This window comes from Corvus moneduloides, chromosome 18, assembly GCF_009650955.1.
Source record: "Corvus moneduloides isolate bCorMon1 chromosome 18, bCorMon1.pri, whole genome shotgun sequence".
Classification (NCBI taxonomy): Eukaryota; Metazoa; Chordata; class Aves; order Passeriformes; family Corvidae; genus Corvus; species Corvus moneduloides.
The window spans coordinates 6392351-6408818 of record NC_045493.1 but is presented as its reverse complement, the minus strand read 5'-3'; the positions used below and the strand labels follow the sequence as shown (position 1 = coordinate 6408818).

The 16468-nt window shown below is 47.1% G+C and overlaps 1 long non-coding RNA gene across 2 annotated transcripts; it reads left to right on the top strand.

The window, feature by feature from the left end:
* Window positions 1–2568: 2568 nt before the first annotated feature.
* On the top strand, window positions 2569–16047 carry LOC116453148. 2 transcript variants are annotated; one of them, XR_004243692.1, is made up of 3 exons: window positions 2569–2616; window positions 9726–9978; window positions 13051–16047. It is a non-coding gene; the product is annotated as an uncharacterized LOC116453148 (long non-coding RNA). The 2 variants fall into 2 exon arrangements; XR_004243690.1 differs by lacking the exon at window positions 2569–2616 and having other exon boundaries at window positions 3030–9978.
* The last annotated feature ends 421 nt before the right edge of the window (window positions 16048–16468 follow it).

The window sequence follows — 16468 nt, the reverse complement described above, 5'->3', positions numbered from 1 at the left end:
TTTCCTGTGTAGCTATAATAATATATTAAGTAAAGGGATAGCAATGAATTTACATATTTACATACGTATAGACGCTGTGCATAGGAAAGATAGCAGGATATTGTGTAGATACAACAGCAGAAATCGGCGGAAAGCATTTTGTTAAAAAGTTTGGGAAATGACCACACTGAAATAAGAAACAGGCTTCAAATATTCTTGGCATTCAAGAGAAGGCTGGCAAGAAAAGATTTACAGAGAAGTGTGTGGGACAGGAAAGGCTCAGTGTTTAAAGATTCGGGGAGGTGGATGTCATGCTCAGGACACAGGTCACCAAAAAGAGCTACAAAACCAACTCAGTTCTTACCTGCTCCCCACGGGCTTTATTTTACTCTAAATCGTGCAATGCTAAACGTGTGGCAAGGCATAAGGAGACTCTCTGGCGACTGATAGCGAGCTGAAGGAATTAACTACAGGGATACAGGGGCTCACCTTTGCACCAGGAAGGACATCTTTCTTTTTGCTGTAAGATATCTACTTTTTTTTTCCCCCTCTTTTTTTCCCCAAGCAGTAAAGTGTCAAACCCACAAAGGAAGCGATATAATTAGTGCTGGTACCTACTACAAACTCGGATCTCTGAAGAGAGACCAGTGCAGCTTTTCAAATGTCTACCATTTTGAAATCAGAAAAACATTTTCTAACAGACAGAAGAATCCCTCTTGAATCCCCCCTGGCCCTTTTGAATTCACGCCCTGCCTTACATCAAACGCTTTTTTGCTGATTAACTGCACAATCAGGTCCCTGCAGATCAGGGGAAGAATGGAGAAGAGAAAAGCAACCTCTTTTCCAGAGAACAATACCATTATTTCAGCTCCATTGGACAGGAATGTGTGATTTCACAGCCCACTGCCCTTCTCTCCCATCTCCAAAAACACTGCCGGAGATCCACTGCTCCAAGTCCCCACCCATTAGTACCCAGATCCAGCATTTACAACTTGGGTTCAATGTTTGTGCGTGGGGGGCTACACACATATACGCATACATATATGGAGAAAATATCCAAATCAGAACCAACTCCCAAGCCCAAGAATAGATACAAAGGAAGTTTAGTTTATTTTTAAAAATAGCTAATATCCTTCTTCTTGTATAATGCAAAATTTTAGTTCACACAGACAGAAGTTATATTTTTGGGCTGGATTTGGTATGAAGGTAGTGAAAAAATGAAAGGAAAGGCTATTTTAAAATTAAAATAATGCAGGAATTTAGAAAGAAATATACTTAGTTTTTTCTTTTTTAATACAGGTAATTTACTAAAATGGCAATAAATACAGTTTATTATATTATTTATACAGTTTAAGAAAAAAAAAGCCTTCATGCACACAAAAGTGTATGAAAGTTTAGTGCTTTCTCACTGCTTAGTTTGTTTGCTGATAAGTTTGTCTCACTGATGTATGGCAACATTTCCATTTTACAAACATCTGTTGAAATCAGTTGTTGAAGAGGTGAGGAACTATGTATTTGGAAGGGGAAGCAACCTCACAGTCGTGAGTTTGTTAGTTAGCAATATGGCAGAAACCTTTCCAAAAAAGAGACTCACCAAGACCTTTCCCTGTGAGAGAGACTCTCACAGTCAATGACTCTCTCAGTCTTTTTTGATTAATGTTGCAACGATTCCTATGTTTTACAATTTGCAGGGCAAGAGAAATGCTACAGATCTTCCCTCCCTAGCCCTTAAACTTTGATATCCCCTGATTTCAGCTCAACCGCGCGTACAAAAGGAAAAGCTCTTGTCATGAAAGTGCACTGAAGTGACCTGGTGTGTTTCAGTCGGTCACAATTAAATCCCCTGCCTGGCTCAGCCCGCGGCTGCGGGAGGAGCGGGAGGGGAGCGTGGCCGTCCAGGGCGCTGCCCGCCGCACCGGGAGGGAGCGGAGCAGCCTCCCCCGCGGGCACGCACCCACCGAGCCCCCCCCGCAAACGCTCCCCACCCACAGCAATAATTACTATTCTAAATTTGACTAATTTAGCAGTTTGTTTGGCCCGAGCAGAGGTTGCTTTTCCTAATTGCGGGAAAGAGGTCCAGCTTTGAAACCGAAATAGACACAAAATAGTTGCAACCTCTCGGGCAGAGCAGATTTCCCGCCCCCCCCCCCCCCCCCCCGACCACATCTCTCCGATCCGGGACGCCTGGGGATCAGTTTTGTTCCCCCAACACCAGCACTGCCGAACAAAAGAGAGAAAGAGAGAGAAAATAATATTTGCTCAGGTCCCCCCTCTGTTCGCCTTTGATTTATCTGTTTACAACCGGGACCCCCTCAGTTGAAACAAAAAATCAATGAAAATGTAGTTGGAGAAAAGGCGGGCAAACTACTGAAAAAAAAAAAAATTTGTGAATGGAAGAATGTGTTTGTGCATTCATTGTTAAAATAAAGAGCGTGCCGTGACGTAAGCACCGGGCCGCCAATGGGCGCCGGGGTAATATTTTTAAACATCCTCCCCGGGAGCCAATGGCGGAGGCGGTGGCAAAGACTAGCGCAGGGCCGGGCCAATGGCGGGGGAGGTATGCTAATGAGGAGTTGGTCAGGCAGGAGCTGAATGTCAACTAGTCAAAGATGGAGGCTGGAGCGGGGAGGCCATGAGGTTGGTACCGGAGGATTTGCCCACGTTCGGATCGATCAGGGACCCGCGCCGAGGCGCGCCCGGGGCGGCGGCGGCGGGAGGCGGGCGGGGGGTTGCGGAGCCGCGCCGCTCTCGCCGCCTCTTTTGCGCCTCTTTTGGCAACTTTCCCCCCCGCGGCGCGGGGACCCGTCCGTCGTCCCTCTCGCCGCCAGGTACCGCGCGGGGCCCGGGGCCCGCCGGCCCTGCCGCCGCCCGCGGCCGCATCCGCCCGCCCGGGCGGAAATGGCGGGAGCGCGGGCCCGGGGGGGCGCGGGGTGCCGGGGGGCGCGGCGCTGACAATGGCCCGCGGGGCGAGCGGCGGCGGGACGGGGGCCGAGCGGCGCCCCCCGCCCTTGGCTGCGAGGGCGCGGGGCGGGGGGACCCGGCGGGGACCGTGGGGCCAGGCGGGGGAGGGGGAGCCGCTTGACGGCGGCGCCCCTCGCCCACCTCCCATGCGGAGGCTCTCCGGCGGGGCCGTGCGCTTCCCAGAGAGGTTTCCGCGCGGAGCGAGCAGTGCGGGAGCCCTTTCCTCCCGCATTGTAAGTGTGGCGATTCCCCGAGTGAAGTTTGGCTGGTCGGTTTGCGTTCTGGCGTGCGATCGATATGAGGTGCTGAAAGCAGCGGGCGGCCGGAGCCGCCGAGGGCGGCAGCGGGGTTGGGGATAAAACTTGCGAGCGGCAGGAGTGGGGAATGGGCGCCTGTTCCCGCCGGGAGCGGAGCGGGGACGGCATGGAGCGCATCGCCCGTGCGCCGAGCAGCGCCGGGAGAGAGACGAGTGCCGGCGGGCTGGGCTGGAAATCTCTAGATAGTGGCGAGCTTTTTTTTCCCCCCTTCCTTCTCTCAAACATTTCACCTATGCAAACACTCCTGAGAAACTGACTGGGATCCCACGAATGAAATTCTTGTCGCCGGAGCCGAGCTCTGCCTCCCCACCCCCAGCCCGCGCCGAGGGCTGTTTCACGGGAGGGTTCGCGGTTGCTGCCCGCTCTCATTGTGCCACAGCGCTCCTCCTGCAAAATACTATTCCCATTTTTAAACGTAGCAAAACTGCTGTCTCTCTAGATACCACGTAGAATTGCTTTGCTAAAAGATCCCGGTTTAGAAGCTCGCGCTTTTTTTTTTTTTTTTTCTAAAACCCCCAAAGAGCGAGGCAATAAGTCACATGCTATCTCCAGCCAGTATTTATATTGGCTTAATATTTAAATCTCGTAAAAGTAATGCTTTGCTTAAATAGTCCAGAGTTTTTGCAATAAACCAGGGTGCGCAGCCCAAAGTGTTTCTTTGGCATTCTTGCACTTTGCCCCAATTCCACTCCGTTTCCCTCCAGTGTGTGGTCTTTGAGTTGTGTAAGGAAAGCTCGTACCCTCGAACACAGACCTGGGGCTCTGGAATTAAGAAAACTTCCTAAGGTTTAACGCACATTCTTTTAGTTTTCCTTTTCTTTCCTTCTTTCTCTCTCTTTCTTTTTTCCTTTTTTTTTTAAAACATCTCCAAACCAGCCTAAATTTCTGGATTAGGGGTAAATTATTGTTAAGAAAAAAAAAATAAAAAAGAAGGAGGAAAAATTAAAATGAAGTGAGAAAACAAAAATGATACCATTTAAGATTCTAATTGGGTTGGGATGTTTCCAAATCAATTGGCTTTTTGTTAATACCACTATGATAAAGTGACAACTAGAATTCATGTAGTGCATTTTCTCACTCAGCCCAAACCCCCCCCAGAACCGAATCAGTTTAATTCATTTTAGCACTTGGTACGATTCTTACTTGTCTATACAATTCATGGAAAGTTGTTTTCAAGTTTGGATTTCTTTGCATAGAATTTCTTTGCATTGTTTGAAATAAAAGAATTTTATAATTTCTCAAGTGATTCTTATTTAACAAATAGTTACATTTTCCAGCTTTAAGTTTGAAATTGTCTAGAGAAACAAATGGTAAACAGTTTGAGCCTAAAGACTAACAAGTTGACTTTTAAATGTTACTTATTGCTAGAATTATTTCAAATGTCTGATTTGTAATGATTAACTGATGTTTTTTCCTTACTACCCATATATTCTTTTTGAAAAGGGAAAAATTACAATAGTAATGTTTTCATGAAGCAAGCAGGTGATTTTTAAAGACCTCTCACTGGTGGATGGCAGTTGTTTTGAAAGCTTGTTTAGATGCCTCTAAAATAGCAAGACTTCCTTAGCAATTGGAAGTGAATAATTTAAGGTACTAGAAGCATGTATGTAATAAATACCAATTATTTTAACAGCTGATTCAGATGAAAGCAAGAGAAAGGCTATTAACTCATCCTCCATTGTGTCTTTAAGACTTAGTTCATTACACTTACTTTTGTAAAATACTAGGGTGCTGAAATGCAAACAGGACAATCCCAGTTCCGGTATTTGCTTTCACATGCTCTAATGCAGTACATTTACTATTGATAAGGAAAAAAAAGTCCCTAAAGCAAGCTCATCTAAATTCTTGCTGAAGTTAATTGAAGAAGCAGTTGTGAAATATTAAAATCTAATTTTAAAGAATGACATTGATTCAATGTGGTTGTTGAAGAAACTCCTTTTTTTTTAATGTAACAAATCTGTTTTAGACTAAAACATGCACAGAAGCCATCACTTGGAGAAGTTTCTAACTGATTTATCATTTATTTTGGAAAGTCTCTGAAGTATGCTGTTGTCCAGAGCCCTTTTTCTGTTGTACTACTGGCAATTATGATGAGCAGTGCAATATTAAAAGGGCATTGGCTGGCAGAAACATGACCCCCTTTAGCAGCCCACCCTCTTCAGAGTGGGCAAACAACCCTAAAATAGATGCCTCCTCCAGTGTATTTATGCACGTGTGTGAAATAAGGTTTTATACATGTGGGAGTGGTTTTAAATAAGGAGTGAGATTCTGGGTTATACATTCTTATGTGTCTGTCTATAGAAATGGGTTGGAATAATTTAAACACATCCTATTTCAGACGTAAGCTCCAAACATTTCTGGGAGCTTTCAAGGTGTCCCATTACCTGCTTTGTTTACCAATAGCTTGTGAGTAATTAATTACTAATTTCTACACTCTTCCATAGAATATCTACACTGAAATTTTTGATGATTTCTTTATACTTTCTCCCCTTAGAGAAATTTTATCCTATGTATTTAAGGTGGTCCCTATTAATGTCTATATAGGTATTTAATGCTGTTGATTTGTTTCTAAGAATCTGTGGTGTTTATGCTGTAATTTTTGAGTGGTCACACACACAGATACGTGTGAGATTGGAGCACAGGCACTAGGTATTTTTGTACACAGGTCTCATCATTTCTGTAACATTTTCCATAGCAAATCAAAGCACTGTGTATTTATACCATTCTATATATACACCACACCCCCCAGGCTTTTTCATCTGTACTGGTCAACCATGATAAAATCACAGCACAATTAAGAAAACTTCTGAAGGCACAGGAAAGGGTTGGCACTTTCTGTGATTTATTTAAATTGTCTAGTTCAGATTCATTGACTGACCAATTTGGGTTTTATGGAAACACATACGTTTGGGGATGCTGAATTATGCCCCCTCTTGTTTTATTCTCCATTACTGTAGAAAAATATTTTGTTGTATAAAACCTTTATAACGTACCGTGCCTAGATATACTGGGCATGTAGCAGAAGACTGGAATGGTTTGTTTAACAAGCCATACTAACAGTGGTCTTTTTCTATCCCTCTCCCCTTTTTTCCTCTCTTTCTGTCATTTTTTAAACTAACTTTTTGTTGTTTTCTTTTTTTTTTTTCTTTTACTTTGTCTAATTACGATTGCAAATAAACTTTGTCATGCAGAGTTTTATTGGGGCTAAACATAAAAACGTTATTGTGGTTAACACTGTAGTGTAACAGTCCCTTACAAAAGGATGCAGGGACAGCTGTGCAGAACGTGACAGTGGCTGCTGGTATCGCTGGCTCTGACAATGTTGCACTACTGTCTGCACAAATAAAGCAGTGCAATAATATTGTCAAAGCATTTGGTTCCAGTCCTAATACATCCTTTATGATCAGTTACTGTTGCACACCCAGCCCCTGACATTATGGCATTCTGTAGTTATTTAATGCATTTTAGTAGGGAACCAGCCCCCTACTCTGATTTCTTCCCTCCACCACAAAGGCTCAAATGAGCATTAAAATACCAAGATCATGTAGAAATTGCTTTAAAAAAAATCCCTACCCTTGTGTTTGTTTGTTTATTTTGTGTTTGGGTTGAGTGGTCTGTATGGAAGTTCCTTGGGTTTTGTTCCCCGTTTTGACTGCTTCAGTGTACAAAATGGATTGCCCTTTCTGCCACTAGCTTGGGTTTGTGTGTCCAAGTTGTAAAATAAAAAGCTGGCCTATTCACATTTTAAAGCCCTCTTGTCCTCCTTCAGAGCAATCACCACCTTTAAAAATATCGTGACCAGCTTTGAATATTTTCTTCCTTTGCTCTAAAAATTAGGGGTTTATGAACGTAAGGGTGTTACTGTTGTATATAGAATTCAGTGACTTGAATATATACACGTGTATTTACAGACAATTTAATTTTTGCTTCCTATTGATGTATTTTTCAAGTTCCATCGTATTTCACTTTTAGAGAAATTACTGTTAAGATTAAAGGAATATTGGTACCTTCATTTTCATTTAAAAAAAAATAGTGCAAGATACCTAAACAATAATCAATAGGATTTGAAAGACAATCTGTCCCTGCCCTTCCCAATAGCAACGTGGAGCGAGGCTGAGAGATGCAAGGATGATGTAGGCCTAGGAACAGGAACACTGCATTCAGAATTGATCTTTAAATAACAATATGTTGGTGACTGTCACTCGTGGTGTAGTTGGAGGCAGATGTGGTATTTTCGCTTGCAGCTGCTAAGAAAGGGGTTTGGAGGGCTGGGGGATGGGACCTTCCTCTCTCTCTCTCTCTTTTTTTTTCCTGAAGCCTTGAGCTGTTACCTTGGGAGCAAAGGGTGGGGGTGGGGAGAGCCGTCATATTGGAAATCAAATCTAGGTAAACGAGTGCTTTCAGATTGCACAGCACATCCCAAGCCAGGCCAGGATGTGCTGGTGAGTTAGCCATGGGGAGGCAGAAAATGGAGGACCACATCCTAAGGGGGGGAGCGTGTCCCATTTTAGAGGGTCGAGGAGAAGCTGAATCCTCAATAACTCACTCCAGTTCTCCAATGAACGAGGGAGCAGACAAAAGACACCTTTTCAGCCCTTCTGTTTCTGGGGTGAGCTGAAGGCTGTGTCCCTTTCATGCCCAGAACAGAAGGCTAAGCCTCCATGCCTGAACCGGAGGGGCACGGTGCTGGTGGCCCATGCGGTGCACACCCAGGCCTCAGTGGAGGTAACCCGAGCCGGCATGGCTCCCTTTCTCTGGAGATTTTCTTTTCATCCATCTCTGCATTGTAGCATGGTTGCTATTTTTGTGTGTGCTAAGGAACGGAGAGGCCTATTTAGCTTTGGGACTTTCCCCTCTTCTTCCTTCTAATTCTTGGTTAATGAAGAGGTAGGAGAGAGTGAAATCTCTAAGGGCTTTGCTAGGGGGGTGTCTTCCCCCCATGCCATCAATAGAAGCACAAGAGTGACCAGGATGGGAGTGCGAAGGGCCTTTTGGTGCCCCTGGCCAAGGAGGAAGGGAAGAAGGGTGGACCAGCGAGGAGCTGGAAGCCACCGTGGAGGAGGGCAATGCTTTGTTCTCTGTGTGTGTGTGCGCTCGTGGAGCCCATCAGCAAGTGGAAATAAGTGCTAGTGAAAGCCTTGGTGGGGCTGATGCTGGGCTGTAAGATGGCCTCTCAGACATGCGAGCTTGCCTTGTTTGGAGGTGGAGGAATCACAGGGGGAATAGATGCATGGTTGTTTTTCTGTATGAACTTATGTCTTTAAAAATAATATGGTCATTACACTTCAAAACCTCCCCTGGGTGTGGGGGGAATTTGAGGCCTGTGATACAGGGAAAGGCCTGTGTGATGACAAGGACCATATCCCATTCGCAGAAGGAGAGGGACAACTTTCTGAGGGCTCCTGGCTCTGGCTGGGGCAATGGAGCCCGCAAACGCCCTTTGCTGAGCGCCAGCTCTCTGGAAGGCAGGCCCCAGGGCTGTGGGGGAAGAGGACGAGGTTCCCTGCAGATTTGGGCCTGGGATGGAGGTTACACATTCCAAACCCTCCCTTCCCCACTTTTTCTTTTTTTTTTTTTAACCCTGCCTGGCTGAGGAATGTAACAGCGAAAAAAAAGAAAAAAAGCACTGGAGGAAAGAAAAAAAAAAAAAAAAGAGAGGGGGGATTCGGAAGCAAAGGCCCCTTCAGGAGTCTGTATTTGTGCAAGGGAAACCATTTGCATGTGTGTGGAGATGCCAGAGTTTGTCTCCAGTTGGGTCGGAGGGGGAGGGCGCGGGAGGAATGCGGGGAATCAGGTCGGGCTGCGGGGGGAAGGGCTCCGGCAGAGCCTCCATCCTGTTGTTGCATAAACTTGTTAAAAGAACCCCTCCTCTGTGGAGGCAGCACACATAGGGTATTAGTGTGGTGGAGGAGGCCAGACCTGCGCCCTGGCTACACAACCAATTGGAGCGGAAAGTGAAATCAGATGGTTTAAGTTTTCAGAGGGATTTTTTTTTTTTTTTTCAGGGGGACTTTTTGAGTCATTGCATTGAGTGCTAGATCTGTGTTAAGGTCGCTCCTGCTCTGGCCGCTCTTGGGTGGTTTGGGGAAGAGAGGAGGCCGGGCGGGGGCAGGAGGTGCCGCTTCCCCTCGTGCCGTGCCACTGGCCCCGGCTGCGGAGACTCGGGCTTGGGGCCCCGGGGAGAAACCACACCCTGACCCTGCAGGCATGGGCGGGTTGGGGGCAGCCGGGTGTGTGGTGAGTGGAGTCTGGCCCTTGCCGTGGGGGAAAGAGTTATTTGGGGGACCTCAGGATCAGCCCCACATGTTCTGTTCCCCAAGCCAAGGCCTTTCACTTGCCCTGTACATGCAGGGCCAGCGGTGGGATCGGCACTTCCAGGGTGATAGTATTTAGCCCTATTTTCCTCCTGCATTTAGTACCATAAGTCGTCTTTTTTTTTTTTTTTTTTTTTTTTTTTTTTTCCATCAGACAGCAGAGCGCTGGTAAACACCATGCAGAAAAGCCGTATTGTGGGGTTACAAAGTCTGGGCTGTTTAAGGAGCTCTGTCATTCCTTTTAATGGAGCTCACTGACGCAGATCTGGGTTCTGCCAGCCGAGGAAATATTGCTGCTGAGAAAAGGGTTATTGAAACCCACAAACTAAATATTATAAGCAAGAATCAAATGGCAGGACATTCTGGAGTGTAATCCCTCCTGATTTCAGGAGAAGGGGAACATATTGGTAAGTGTCTGTGGGTGACAGAATCCCTGAGCTTGGTGGGTGAAACACACTTGGGAAGGTGATGTTTTCAGAGAGGATTATCAACCCTTACTCTCTGGAGTCTCACACCTGGACAAGTTGACTCTTGCATGGAAGCAAGAATCCCCTTTTTCTCTGGACAGATTTGTACAAACTTGCTAGATAGACTTAAGGAGCCAGGACTGGAATGCTAAGAATTTTCTCTCTCTTAAAAAAAAAAAAAAAAAAAAAAAAAAAAGAATTAAAAAGGCAACACTTCCCAGTTTTAAAACAATGATAAAATTATTAAATAGGATGGAAAACTCTAAATCAACTTTCAGCCTACAGCTGTTTCCAAAGTGTTTGCTTTGACCTTTGGTAATAGTGTCAATTCCGCTGCAGAAAATATTGTAGACTATAGAAGGTATTTAATTGCAAGATGGCTTTTAAATGGTCTCCTTTCGTCTGGCTAGAGGACTCGCTGCTGTGACTGGGAAAACAAGGCTGGACTGTGCCGTTCTATGTTTTGTGAGATTGTAACTGAGATGAAAATTTAAAAAAACCGCTTGCCCTGAGTGGCATCTTTAACCACAAGAGAAACAAACAAGCAAAATAGCAACAAAGGGAAGGAGAAATGGCTCCCTAAGCTAAACCAGGGAAGGCAAGGTCTGATCTCATGAAGAGCACAGGCCTCTCAGCTCCAGAAACTCAGCTCACTACTTTATTTATCCCAAGGCTTCATCGTGAGGACACTTCAGTCTATTTGTCTCCTAACACCAGAAAAAGGGGACTTAAACACATAGCAAAGGCTCCACTACTGTGGATTCCCTCACACGCACTGCCAAAAAAAGAGCTTCCATTATTGAGCAACATATAAAGTGTTATTTCCATACTAGTCTGGGTGACATTTCCATTTAGTTTCTATAACTGTGATTAAAGGCAAGAGAGGTTTCTAAACATATCTAGAGATGCTGAGCCTCACAGTGTATAAATAGCATGCATTTCATAATCTCGTGTTTAAACGTTTATTTTAAAATAACCCCCATATACATTCCAGAGTCTCCCTGCTATAGGACATAGTGCAACCCAGGCTTTGCATATCATTTGCAAACTAGGTGGAATACTATTGGAATACTACTGGAGGCTGATTCAGTCTTTATTTTTCCTGTTTTGTTAAAAAAAACCAAACAAAAACCAACCAACCAAAAAAGGCAATGTGTGGGGAGGCCTGTGCCAATACACCACTTAGAGATAAGGACGTTTTTGAGACACATCTAGGCTCTCAGCACAGATCCAGAAACATAAAGTAACTTAATTGCCTTTGCTTGGAACTTGTGGCTGATGTTTCTAATTACATCCCTTACCCTCCCCTGCCAGTTGTAGCTTCTGCAACTACTGAAGTATTTAAGTTGTAAGGAAGTCGTCAAATTGTGCTTTCCCCCACACTCTCCATGCATCAGTAACATCACTTCATGTGCAGATTGTGTGTTTCCACTGTAAACTTGCCAGTGGGTTTGCCTCTTGGGCCACTGGAGAAGTTAAATTGTGTGTATTATGTCTAAGTCTTGTTTGAGATAACATCGAGGCTGAAGAGTGGAAAAGACATGGTAAACAATAAACAAAATAGACTGGACGAGAATAGATGGAAAGGTAAGGCTGAGCCTAGTTGCATCATTTTTTATGTTCTCAGTCCAACTGGATGTCTAGGTTGCAGGGGTTGTTGAGAAGCAGTGGCAGGATTAAACCTGAGGTTTTACCAAGGTAACGAGAATATAGAAGTTTGATAAAACTCAATTCTGAGCTGCTTTCAGCAATCTCTGTGAATATAGCCTTTTAATTTGAGTGAGCAAAGATTTAATATAAATAAATAATGCAGAAAAAAGATCCCTGCTTTCTTCCACAAGCATCACAAAGGATGGGAAGAAGGAGGAATTGGGACAGATTAGAGATTTTTTTTATTGGGCATTAGGAAAAAACCAAACACTGAATGGAGCTTGCCCAGTTCCTTTTTCTTTGGCAAGTCAGGCAGCATCAAAGAGGATGCAGGGCTGCCTCACACCAGCATGCCAAAAGCCAGGGACCTCTAATGGCAAAGACCAGATCAATGTGGCATGGATAAATTAGCCAGGAATCCATGAATTAGGGGATTGTCCCTTCATTACACTCCTATTTAATGCACTGGAAAGCAGAGTGAGAAAAGAGAAGCTTAATGTGTCAAAATCATGACCTGCTTTGGGATGGCCTGGGAATGAAATTTCCTTCCCCTTCCTCTGGACTCTCAAGTGTTCCTACGTGACAAATGCGCTGGGGCAGGTTAATTGGGAGCCAGAGTGCAGAGGAAGAGTCTAGTTGGCAAAGCAGCCCTGAAGCTGGAGGTGTCTCAGCCCTTCCCTGGGAATAATTTCTGTGGCTGTTAGTGTGTTCAACACTAAGCCAGCCCCAGCTGAAGATTGTGCCTTCCAGCCTTGGACAGAAAAGGTGCTGGGGAGGGGGAAGAGAAGAAAAAGCCAAACAAAACAAGCTAGGGCAAAACACTCGTGCGTCTCCAAACACTGTTTAACCTGTGTGCATAAATGTGAAGTTAGTGCTGGAGAGCCAGCCCTGGAGATCCTGTTTTGCTTTCTAATTTTTGGTGTGTACTTAATCCCGTGATTTCCAATGAAGGGAGGGATATTTAAAACACTGGGCTCTCCAAGTAGGACAGTCCTGGAAAGGAAGTTCTCTGAGGGCTTGATGCCTGTTACTAAGAGGCTCAAAATACATCTATCAGTTAATCAAATAAATAGCACTTCCCAGCCTCTGACAGCTAGGCAGCTAATTGACTGAGGCTATTAATAAAGGAGAGAATTTTACACAGAAGAAAGTGAGAACTGGGGATGGAGGTATAGAAACTTGGAAAAAATCCATACTGGAGTTAAATGTGTCCTGGGAGAAGGGTGTAGCGCCCATGCATGGATTCTGTGGGTCAGAGATTTACTCTATTCCTGCATCCCCACTCTCCCAGGAGCACATAGTGCTGTGATCCATAGGGGCAGTGCACTGCTTTCTAACTTTTTACCCCTTCCCCATTTGCAGGCATGGAATGAAGCTCCCTCCAGTCACCTGCTGCAAGACACATTATCCAGCTTCCTAACCTTAAGGATGAGACCCTATCAATATTGCCTCTGCTTTTGTGATCAGGGTAGTAGTGCAATATTGCTTATAGGGTCTTTTCTTTTGAGGGTTATTCTTCATGGAGAGAAGAAAGCCACAGCAGGAAAAAATAATCCCATGTGCCCACCAAGTTAAGGGAAAAGTTGTGAAATGCTGAGCGTTATTAGATAAGCTAGTAATTGTACAGAGATGTTATTTGTGTCAAATAATCGTGCTATTCTGGTGACTCAGGTTGTGAGTAATGGGCATATTTTTGATGCTATCACACAGGATTCAAAACGGCCTCGCGTTTAAAACACAAGCAATGATTGAAACCAGAGAAACCCATCATGGCTCTTTTTTAAAATAGTATGAGTTCTGAGACGTTTGAAGGGTGTCTATATTACATACTGATGTAAACACCCACCAAAGGATGGGAGGAGATACATAGCAGTACTTGCTGCTTCTGTGCCTGATCCTACCCCGAAAACCAGTGTGGTACGAAGCAAAGCGCAGCACAAAGAGGCCGAGGTTCTAATCCCAATAACCTCCGCGAAACAAAGCTCATGCCTCTGCCCGACGAGCGCGGCCCGCCGGGCTCCTCGACCGTGCCCCGCACCCGCGGCTGTTCCAGGGTCGGGCGGCGCAGCGGGGCCGGGCGCTGCCTCCGGCCCTTCCCGAGGGCTGCTCTCTGAGGTACGTGGGAACGGAGCAGGGATGGGGGTGTTAAATCTCCTCTCCGCTTTGTGAGGATCAGCTGGGGGCTGACAGCAGCCGGGATGGCCGAGTGGGTGGCCCTGCCTTCCATTTCAGGTGGTCCCCGCGGTCCCTTTCGGGACCTCAGGGGCCCAGGGAAAGGGGTGGTGGGAGGGGACTGAGGGCCGGATCAGGGCGCGGCGGAGCAGCCGCTGCCGCGGGGTTTTCCGTGCCGGTCCTCGGGCGCCGCGGGGCCGCTGCCGCGCGTCTCCCCGGGGCGGCCGGGCTCGCCTCGCCGGCCCGGCGGGGTGCGGGGCAGGGCCCGGAGCCATACGACGGGGGCCGTGCCCGCTGCCTCTCCGTTGTACCGCTGCCGCTGCCCTCGGTTTAACTCCCTCCCCCCCCCCCCGAGCTGCCCCCAGCATCATTCTAATGGGAGGCGGCCAGCTCGGGGACAAAGCCAGGATCTTTCCACCCCACTCGGGCTCTCCCTCCGTGCCCCCAGCCCGGCAGCCGCCGCAGCTGCTCTGCCAGCGCTGGGACCACCGGCCGGGCTGCCCCTCTTTCCCTGTTGCACTACTGTCACGGTCGCAGCGAGCAGTGCAATAATGAAAGGGCGTCAGTGCGCCGGGGAGCGGCGAGAGCCGGGGACGAGCCGGTGACAGCGTGCGGGGACGGGATGTCCCGCCGCCCCCCGAGAGCCACCTTAACGGGGCGGAGGGGATACACACGACACTGATGGACGGACTTTGGTTGTGCAACTTTCTTTGTTTAAACACGCAGCGGCGGAGAGCGTGCGCGCAGGGGCAGGGCAAGGTGAGCGCCTCCGCGCACCGCTTGCCCCGGGCCCGCCGCCGCTCCCCGCCCCGCCGGCCCCGGCCGGAGCCTGGCGCAGCCCCTCTGCTGTACCCGGCCAACACCAAATAAATAAAGTGAGCCCTGAGTCCCCTGTCCCTGCTTTTCATTCCTGGGGGTTTTCTTGCAGGTCAGCAGCCCCTCCTGCCTCTCTGGCAGCCCCTCGTAGATAAAAATCCCCTCGACGAGTTTTTGCCCTGCGATCCGGTGTGCTGCTCACCCGTTTGGTCTTGTGGGGAGAAGCCGAAAATGCGAATAGGAAACGAGACTGAAAAACTCGAGTCGTGCCCTAGTGCTGGGTTCAGCCATGGGGGAGCACGGGTAGAGAAGTGAGTGTGGGGCGGGAGGGGAAGGGTTTGCAATAATGGAGATGAGAACAGTGCTTTGCATCTGGGAGCTGTGCTGTGAAGGCCAAGAAATAGCCCTTTGATTATTAGTGGCCATGGTGAAATGGATACTTCTATAAAAGAGGGCTGGGGAGGCGTATTTCCTTTAGCAAAGGACCTTTCCGCTCTGGCCTTTTGAACCTGTGCTTCTCCCTGGCACTATTTCTGCTTCATCATGACTTTTTGCAGAGGAAGGTGAGTGCAGAAAGCAGGCTGGCTGTCGGAGAGGGATGCAATCTAATCCTGATGAAAAGGCTTTTACAGTCTATGCTTCATTTCCTATTTTGGGTTCTCTCTATCTTCCATCCCTCACATGCACAAGCAGATACAAAAGCTGAATCCTTCCCTGCAGTCTTTCTCCCAGGGAAAAGTCAGCCCCCTCCCCAGCTTCACCTTCAGGCTTTGCGCACACAAAATGGCTGCAGCAGCCTGTGGGTGGGCATGGAGAGCTCAGGAAGCTGCTTTTCTTTTTCCCACCCTGCCTGCCCAGGAAGCCCTTCTGCTTTTATTTTCTGTGGCATTTTGCTCTTGCATAGCTCTGTGCAAATCCAAGGGGGTCTCCAATGTGTAATCTATGCATGGAATGGGAGCTGGGGAGGGAAATGGCCAGTTTGCATGAGAAGGGGACCTGTCGGGCCCCAGTGTTTATTTTTTTGCTGACCTTCTGGGGATATGGTCAGTGAGAGCTGTGACAGCTGCTGGAAGCGGCAGGGGCTTTGAAGATTGTGAAGGTTGTGACCTCGAGGCCCCTTTCCTCTCTCTGTCCCGGGAGCTGCTGAGTCAATCAGGGAAAAGGGGAGGTGAAATGGGGGCTGCTCTTTAGCCATTTTTCAATCGGTGAATGAAACAGGAAAGGACAAATGCAAGAAGAAAAAAGAGCGATTACTTCCACTTTGGTGCATTACTGAGAAGGGGGAATCTCTCTTTGGCAAAAGATTATAACAATAATGGGAAACCACTGTGCTCCTAAGATCCAACACCTTGAATAAAGGATTTAACTGGGCAAGGAGCTGATGGCAGATCAATAACAGTAAATTAGGGGGAAAGCCTACAAACTCCTTTAAATTAGGGGGGAAGCCTACAAACTCCTTTTGGTTCAAAGCAAGAGGAAATCCACCTCTCGTTTTCACCAGATATCAGCTCTAGATAGAGCAGCAGCAACGTTCCCAGTTGGCCCAATAGCTCCCACCATCTCCTTGACCCTACACTAACACATCTTCATCTTTGCTGAGCTCAGCTGAACCCTGTGGCTGAGATTGCAGAGGCCGCTGAGAACGGCTACACTACACATGCCAAAATAAAGAGTCAAAGTACATTGTGTGGGGCTGTATCCTTGATGTGCATGTGCTTTCAAATGGCACAAGCTCCCCTGGCAATAGACACCCCTGGGCAGCCCGCGAGAGGGCTCTCACTCAGCCCCAGAT